Below are 9,652 nucleotides of genomic sequence, written 5' to 3' on the forward strand. Positions count from 1 at the left end.
CCTGGCAGCCATTTACTAGTGGTGGCCAAATGAAGCTTCAGTGAAGCTTCATGAACCACTGCCTTGATTTTCTGAAGCCACTAGATGGCACTGTCTGTTCAATAAAGGTTTGAAAGCACACTTTATTGCAGACCCGAGCTTCAAACCTAGAGTGCCATCTAGTGGAGTCAGAAAATAAAGGCAGTGGTTCATGAACCTTCATTGAAGCTTCATTTGAACGTCACCACCGTTTACCTTTAGTTCCTCTTTTCCTTTGATTTACATTCAAACCTGGTGATATTTGATATTGTATCAGTGTTTAGAGGCTCAGGGGACAGTGAGAGAATCTTCTATACTACATTTTATCACTTTTACACTGTTTTCACCAAGACAGACGTCACTGACCTTTACCTCTGTCCATTAGTATTACACCTCCTGGTGGAAGTGTGGTCTAACAACGTGATCGCCTTTCCTAACTCCTTTAGGAAGCCTCCTAACACCTTTCCTTAACTCCTTTAGGAAGCCTCCTAACACCTTTCCTCAACTCCTTTAGGAAGCCTCCTAACACCTTTCCTCAACTCCTTTAGGAAGCCTCCTAACACCTTTCCTAACTCCTTTAGGAAGCCTCCTAACACCTTTCCTAACTCCTTTAGGAAGCTTCCTAACACCTTTCCTCAACTCCTTTAGGAAGCCTCCTAACACCTTTCCTCAACTCCTTTAGGAAGCCTCCTAACACCTTTCCTGAACCCCGTGGACGACGTCAGATAGGAGTGTTGGAATCAGGCAGCGTCATGCGGCTCCTCCCCCTTTGATTCAACGCAACTATAATTATAACGAGTCAAACGCAAACACAGCTCAGTCATCTGAACCTGCAGAACCAGGCTAACAAGAGGAGAACCTGCAGAACCAGATTTATAAGAGGAGAACCTGTCGAACCAGGTTCAGAGGAGGAGGAACCTGCAGAACCAGACTTATAAGAGGAGAACCTGTAGAAACAGACTCATAAGAGCAGAACCTGTCGAACCAGGCTCAGAGGATGAGGAACCTGTAGAACCAGAAGAGGAGGAACCTGTAGAACCAGACCCAGAGAGACAGAAAGAGATAGATTTTAAATAGACTTGATTTAAATTTCACGTACTGTTGCGATGTCCACAAGGTGTAGACAGTGTGGACGGTGTGGACAGTATGGACGGTGTAGATAGTGTGGATGGTGTGGACAGTATGGACGGTGTAGATAGTGTGGACGGTGTGGACAGTATGGACGGTGTAGATAGTGTGGACAGTGTGGACAGAGTGGACGGTGTAGATAGTATGGACAGTGTGGACGGTGTAGATAGTATGGACAGTGTGGACAGAGTGGACGGTGTAGATAGTATGGACGGCGTGGACAGTGTAGATAGTATGACGGCGTGGACAGTGTGGACGGTGTGGACAGTATGGACGGTGTAGACAGTGTGGACGGCGTGGACAGTGTGGACGGTGTAGATAGTATGACGGCGTGGACAGTATGGACGGTGTGGACAGTATGGACGGTGTAGACAGTGTGGACAGTGTGGACAGTATGGACGGTGTAGATAGTGTGGACAGTGTGGACGGTGTAGATAGTATGGACGGTGTGGACGGTGTAGATAGTATGGACGGCGTGGACAGTATGGATGGTGTGGACAGTATGGACGGTGTGGACAGTGTGGACGGTGTGGACAGTATGGACGGCGTGGACAGTGTGGACGGTGTGGACAGTATGGACGGTGTAGATAGTGTGGACGGTGTAGACAGTGTGGATGGTGTGGACAGTGTGGACAGTATGGACGGTGTAGATAGTATGGACGGCGTGGACAGTGTGGATGGTGTGGACAGTATGGACGTGTAGATAGTGTGGCCGGTGTGGACAGTATGGACGGTGTAGATAGTATGGACGGCGTGGACAGTGTGGATGGTGTGGACAGTATGGACGTGTAGATAGTGTGGACGGTGTGGACAGTATGGACGGTGTAGATAGTGTGGACGGTGTGGACAGTATGGACGTGTAGATAGTGTGGACGGTGTGGACAGTGTGGACAGTATGGACGGTGTAGATAGTGTGGACGGTGTGGACGGTGTCGACCGTATGGACGGTGTGGACATTATGGACGGTGTAGATAGTGTGGACGGTGTGGACAGTGTGGATGGTGTGGACAGTATGGACGGTGTAGATAGTGTGGACGGTGTGGATGGTGTGGACAGTATGGACGGTGTAGATAGTATGGACGGCGTGGACAGTGTGGATGGTGTGGACAGTATGGACGTGTAGATAGTGTGGACGGTGTGGACAGTATGGACGGTGTAGATAGTGTGGACGGTGTGGACGGTGTGAACGGTGTGGACAGTATGGACGGTGTGGACATTATGGATGGTGTAGATAGTGTGGACAGTGTGGACGGTGTGGACAGTATGGACGGTGTAGATAGTGTGGACGGTGTGGACAGTGTGGACGGTGTGGACATTATGGATGGTGTAGATAGTGTGGACAGTGTGGACGGTGTGGACAGTATGGACGGTGTAGATAGTGTGGACGGTGTGGACAGTGTAGACGGTGTAGATAGTGTGGACAGTGTGGACGGTGTGGACAGTGTGGACGGTGAAGATAGTGTGGACGGTGTGGACAGTGTGGTCGGTGTAGATAGTGTGGACGGTGTGGACAGTGTGGACGGTGTGGACAGTATGGACAGTGTAGATAGTGTGGACGGTGTGGACAGTGTGGTCGGTGTGGACGGTGTAGATAGTGTGGACAGTATGGACAGTGTAGATAGTGTGGGCGGTGTGGACGGTGTAGATAGTGTGGACAGTATGGACAGTGTAGATAGTGTGGACGGTGTGGACAGTGTGGTCGGTGTAGATAGTGTGGACGGTGTGGACAGTGTGGACGGTGTGGACAGTATGGACAGTATGGACAGTGTAGATAGTGTGGGCGGTGTGGACGGTGTAGATAGTGTGGACAGTATGGACAGTGTAGATAGTGTGGACGGTGTGGACAGTATGGACAGTGTAGATAGTGTGGACGGTGTGGACAGTGTGGACAGTGTAGATAGTGTGGACAGTGTGGACGGTGTGGACAGTGTGGACAGTGTGGACGGTGTGGACGGTGTGGACAGTGTAGATAGTGTGGACGGTGTGGACAGTGTGGTCGGTGTAGATAGTGTGGACAGTGTGGAAAGTGTGGACGGTGAAGATAGTGTGGACGGTGTGGACAGTATGGAAGTATGGATGGTGTAGATAGTGTGGACGGTGTGGATAGTGTGGACGGTGTAGATAGTGTGGACGGTGTGGACGGTGTGGACAGTATGGACAGTGTAGATAGTGTGGACGGTGTGGACAGTATGGACGGTGTAGACAGTGTGGACGGTGTGGATAGTGTGGACGGTGTGGACAGTGTGGACGGTGTAGATAGTGTGGACGGTGTGGACAGTATGGACGGTGTAGATAGTGTGGACGGTGTGGACAGTATGGACGGTGTAGACAGTGTGGACGGTGTAGATAGTGTGGACGGTGTGGACAGTATGGACAGTGTAGATAGTGTGGACGGTGTGGACAGTATGGACGGTGTAGACAGTGTGGACGGTGTGGATAGTGTGGACGGTGTAGATAGTGTGGACAGTGTGGACAGTGTGGACGGTGTAGATAGTGTGGACGGTGTGGACAGTATGGACGGTGTAGATAGTGTGGACGGTGTGGACAGTGTGGACGGTGTGGACAGTGTGGACGGTGTAGATAGTGTGGACGGTGTAGATAGTGTGGACAGTGTGGACGGTGTGGACAGTTTGGACGGTGTAGATAGTGTGGACGGTGAAGATGGTGTGGACGGTGTGGACAGTGTGGACGGTGTAGATAGTGTGGACGGTGTGGACAGTGTAGATAGTGTGGACGGTGTGGACAGTGTGGACGGTGTAGATAGTGTGGACGGTGTGGACAGTGTAGACAGTGTCGACGGTGTGGACAGTGTGGACGGTGTAGATAGTGTGGACGGTGTGGACAGTGTGGACGGTGTGGACAGTGTAGATAGTGTGGACGGTGTGGACAGTGTAGATAGTGTGGACGGTGTGGACAGCGTAGATAGTGTGGACGGTGTGGACGGTGTGGACACTGTGGACAGTGTAGACAGTGTGGATGGTGTGGACGGTGTAGATAGCGTGGACAGTGTGGACAGTGTGGACGGTGTGGACAGTGTGGACGGTGTGGACAGTGTAGATAGTGTGGACGGTGTGGACAGCGTAGATAGTGTGGACGGTGTGGACGGTGTGGACACTGTAGACAGTGTGGACAGTGTGGACGGTGTGGACAGTGTGGACAGTGTGGACAGTGTGGACGGTGTGGACGGTGTGGACAGTGTGGACGGTGTGGACAGTGTAGATAGTGTGGACGGTGTGGACAGTGTGGACGGTGTAGATAGTGTGGACGGTGTGGACAGTGTGGACGGTGTGGACAGTGTAGATAGTGTGGACGGTGTGGACAGTGTAGATAGTGTGGACGGTGTGGACAGTGTGGACGGTGTAGATAGTGTGGATGGTGTAGACAGTGTAGATAGTGTGGACGGTGTGGACAGTGTGGACGGTGTGGACAGTGTGGACAGTGTGGACGGTGTGGACAGTATGGACAGTGTGGACAGTATGGACAGTGTGGACGGTGTGGACAGTATAGACGTCTGCAGGAGCTGGAGGAGGAGAGTTTAGTGTGACGCAGCAGCGCCGGGAGGAAGAATGAGGCTCATTGTTCAGAGTGGAGCTGCAGACGGACGTGTTCAGGTTTCACCTGTCCTCCACGACCCCGAGCTCGTCCACTGAAAGAAGCCATTGTGACCAGAGGCTGCCAGGGGAAGGAAAAACTGACTCCTACCGTGGCTCTGCTCTGAGGACGAAAGACCAGAGGACATCTACTGGAGCTCTGAGGACCAGGGAAAGAGAAAAGGAGAAGGTGTCCACAGCTTCCTGTCTACAAAGACCTGAGAAGAACTATAGTGTCAATTGTCCAGTTCAGAAGCCCTTTGTATTAAATCTGAGGTTTTTCAAAGTAAAATCTGTCCAGGTTTCTTGCGCTGACGTCTCCATGTCTGGTTCCTTCAAGTGTATGTGTGAATAAAATCATGTTCAGAGGAAAGACGTGGCGAGAAAAGCTTTCAATGATTGAGTTAAAATGTTTCAGAAGGAAGTGGCGGAGACAGTAAAGTGAAGCGGAAGAACGGACAGGAAGAAGGATTGATGGCCTCTGGATCTGGATCTCTGCAGCATCATCCGGACTTGTGGAACCGCCTCAGGTTAGAGTTAGTGGTGTTTCTAGAGGAGGAGCCTTAGCGCTAATGCTAATGCTAATGCTAATGCTACTTTACACACAGCTCAGAGCTGAATACTTCTAAACCACCATGCCAAGCAAACCAACGGCGGAGTCTCTGTTTCTGCAGCCTGGAGTCCGTGCTGGCCTGGTCTGGCAAAGGGCCAAGTGTTGGTCACCCTGCCACCTGTCCATCGTGCTGAGCATTCTGCTTCAGGAGGGACTGATGGAATCTGACAACACATGGAAAACTTCAAGGATGAAGACATTGAATGGAACAGACCAACTGTAGAGGGGTGTTACACACTATGGAGGGGCGTTAAACACTGTGGAGGGGTGTTACACACTATGGAGGGGTGCAACACACTATGGAGGGGTGCTACATACTGTGGAGGGGTGTGTTTCACACTGTAGAGGGGTGTTACACACTATGGAGGGGCGTTAAACACTGTGGAGGGGTGTTACATGCTGTGGAGGGGAGTTAAACACTGTGGAGGGGAGTTAAATACTGTGGAGGGGTGTTACACACTATGGAGGGGCGTTAAACACTGTGGAGGGGTGTTACACACTATGGAGGGGCGTTAAACACTGTGGAGGGGTGTTACACACTATGGAGGGGCATTAAACACTGTGGAGGGGTGTTACACACTATCGAGGGGCGTTAAACATTGTGGAGGGATGTTACACACTATGGAGGGGTGTAACACACTATGGAGGGGTGCTACATACTGTGGAGGGGTGTGTTACACACTATGGAGGGATGTTACACACTATGTAGGGGCGCTACACACTATGTAGGGGCATTAAACACTGTGGAGGGGTGTTACATGCTGTGGAGGGGAGTTATACACTGTGGAGGGGCGTTACACACTGTGGAGGGGTGTTAAACACTGTTGGGGGGAGTTATACACTGTGGAGGGGTGTTACATGCTGTGGAGGGGAGTTAAACACTGTGGAGGGGAGTTAAATACTGTGGAGGGGTGTTAAACGCTGTGGAGGGGTGTTACACACTGTGGAGGGGTGCTACACATTGTGGAGGGGTGTTACACACTATGGAGGGGCGTTAAACACTGTTGAGGGGTGTTACACACTGTGGAGGGATGTTGTACACACTATAGAGGGGTGTTACACGCTGTGGAGGGGTGTGTGACACTGTGGAGGGGCGTCAAACGCTGTGGAGGGGAGTTGTACACTGTGGAGGGGCGTTACACACTGTAGAGGGGTGTGTGACACTGTGGTCAGAAGTTACACACTGTGGAGGGGTGTTAAACACTGTTGGGGGAGTTATACACTGTTGAGGGGTGTTACATGCTGTGGAGGGGTGTTACATGCTGTGGAAAGGTGTTACACACTATGGGGGGGCATTAAACACTGTGGAGGGGTGTTACACACTGTGGAGTGGTGTGTGACACTGTGGAGGGGCGTTACACACTGTGGGGGGTGTTACATGTTATGGAGGGGTGTGTGACACTGTGGAGGGGTGTTACACACTATGGAGGGGCGTTACACACTGTGGAGGGGTGATATACACTGTGGAGGGGTGTTACACACTATGGAGGGGCGTTAACCACTATGGAGGGGCGTTAAACACTGTGGAGGGGTGTTACACACTATGGAGGGGCGTTAACCACTATGGAGGGGCGTTAAACACTGTGGAGGGGTGTTACACACTATCGAGGGGCATTAAACACTGTGGAGGGGTGTTACACACTGTGGAGGGGTGCTACACATTGTGGAGGGGTGTTACACACTATGGAGGGGCGTTAAACACTGTTGAGGGGTGTTACACACTGTGGAGGGATGTTGTACACACTATAGAGGGGTGTTACACGCTGTGGAGGGGTGTGTGACACTGTGGAGGGGCGTCAAACGCTGTGGAGGGGAGTTGTACACTGTGGAGGGGCGTTACACACTGTAGAGGGGTGTTACATGCTGTGGAGGGGAGTTAAACACTGTGGAAGGGAGTTAAATACTGTGGAGGGGTGTTACATGCTGTGGAAAGGTGTTACACACTATGGGGGGCATTAAACACTGTGAAGGGTGTTACACACTGTGGAGTGGTGTGTGACACTGTGGAGGGGCGTTACACACTGTGGGGGGTGTTACATGTTATGGAGGGGTGTGTGACACTGTGGAGGGGTGTTACACACTATGGAGGGGCGTTACACACTGTGGAGGGGTGATATACACTGTGGAGGGGTGTTACACACGATGGAGGGGCGTTAACCACTATGGAGGGGCGTTAAACACTGTGGAGGGGTGTTGCACACTATGGAGGGGCGTTAACCACTATGGAGGGGCGTTAAACACTGTGGAGGGGTGTTACACACTATCGAGGGGCATTAAACACTGTGGAGGGGTGTTACACACTGTGGAGGGGTGCTACACATTGTGGAGGGGTGTTACACACTATGGAGGGGCGTTAAACACTGTTGAGGGGTGTTACACACTGTGGAGGGATGTTGTACACACTATAGAGGGGTGCTACACGCTGTGGAGGGGTGTGTGACACTGTGGAGGGGCGTCAAATGCTGTGGAGGGGAGTTGTACACTGTGGAGGGGCGTTACACACTGTAGAGGGGTGTGTGACACTGTGGTCGGAAGTTACACACTGTGGAGGGGTGTTACACACTGTGGAGTGGTGTGTGACACTGTGGAGGGGCGTTACACACTGTGGGGGGTGTTACATGTTATGGAGGGGTGTGTGACACTGTGGAGGGGTGTTACACACTATGGAGGGGCGTTACACACTGTGGAGGGGTGATATACACTGTGGAGGGGTGTTACACACTATGGAGGGGCGTTAACCACTATGGAGGGGCGTTAAACACTGTGGAGGGGTGTTACACACTATGGAGGGGCGTTAACCACTATGGAGGGGCGTATAAACACTGTGGAGGGGTGTTACACACTATCGAGGGGCATTAAACACTGTGGAGGGGCGTTAAACACTGTGGAGGGGTGTTACACACTATCGAGGGGCGTTAAACATTGTGGAGGGGTGTTACACACTATGGAGGGGTGTAACACACTATGGAGGGGTGCTACATACTGTGGAGGGGCGTGTTACACACTATGGAGGGATGTTACACACTATGTAGGGGCGCTACACACTATGTAGGGGCATTAAACACTGTGGAGGGGTGTTACACGCTGTGGAGGGGAGTTATACACTGTGGAGGGGCGTTACACACTGTGGAGGGGTGTTAAACACTGTTGGGGGGAGTTATACACTGTGGAGGGGAGTTAAATATTGTGGAGGGGTGTTAAACGCTGTGGAGGGGTGTTACATGCTGTGGAGGGGAGTTAAACACTGTGGAGGGGAGTTAAATACTGTGGAGGGGTGTTAAACGCTGTGGAGGGGTGTTACACACTGTGGAGGGGTGCTACACATTGTGGAGGGGTGTTACACACTATGGAGGGGCGTTAAACACTGTTGAGGGGTGTTACACACTGTGGAGGGGTGTTACACACTGTGGAGGGATGTTGTACACACTATAGAGGGGTGTTACACGCTGTGGAGGGGTGTGTGACACTGTGGAGGGGCGTCAAACGCTGTGGAGGGGAGTTGTACACTGTGGAGGGGCGTTACACACTGTAGAGGGGTGTGTGACACTGTGGTCGGAAGTTACACACTGTGGAGGGGTGTTAAACACTGTTGGGGGAGTTATACACTGTTGAGGGATGTTACATGCTGTGGAGGGGTGTTACATGCTGTGGAAAGGTGTTACACACTATGGGGGGGCATTAAACACTGTGGAGGGGTGTTACACACTGTGGTGTGGTGTGTGACACTGTGGAGGGGCGTTACACACTGTGGGGGGTGTTACATGTTATGGAGGGGTGTGTGACACTGTGGAGGGGTGTTACACACTATGGAGGGGCGTTACACACTGTGGAGGGGTGATATACACTGTGGAGGGGTGTTACACACTATGGAGGGGCGTTAACCACTATGGAGGGGCGTTAAACACTGTGGAGGGGTGTAACATGCTGTGGAGGGGTGATACACATTATGGAGGGGTGTTAAACACTTTGGACGGGTGTTAAACACTGTTGCGGGGAGTTATACACTGTGGAGGGGCATTGCATGTTGTGGAGGGGTGTGTGACACTGTGGAGGGATGTTACACACTATAGAGGGGCGTGACACACTGTGGAGGGGTGTTAAACACTGTTGCGGGGAGTTATACACTGTGGAGGGGTGTGTGACACTGTGGAGGGGCGTTTCACGCTGTGGAGGGGCGTTACACACTGTAGAGGGGTGTGTGACACTGTGGAGGGGCGTTACACACTGTGGGGGGCGTTACATGTTATGGAGGGGTGTGTGACACTGTGGAGGGATGTTACACACTATCGAGGGGCGTTAAATA

The sequence above is a fragment of the Blennius ocellaris genome, assembly GCF_963422515.1.
Source record: "Blennius ocellaris genome assembly, chromosome: 17".
Taxonomy (NCBI): Eukaryota; Metazoa; Chordata; class Actinopteri; order Blenniiformes; family Blenniidae; genus Blennius; species Blennius ocellaris.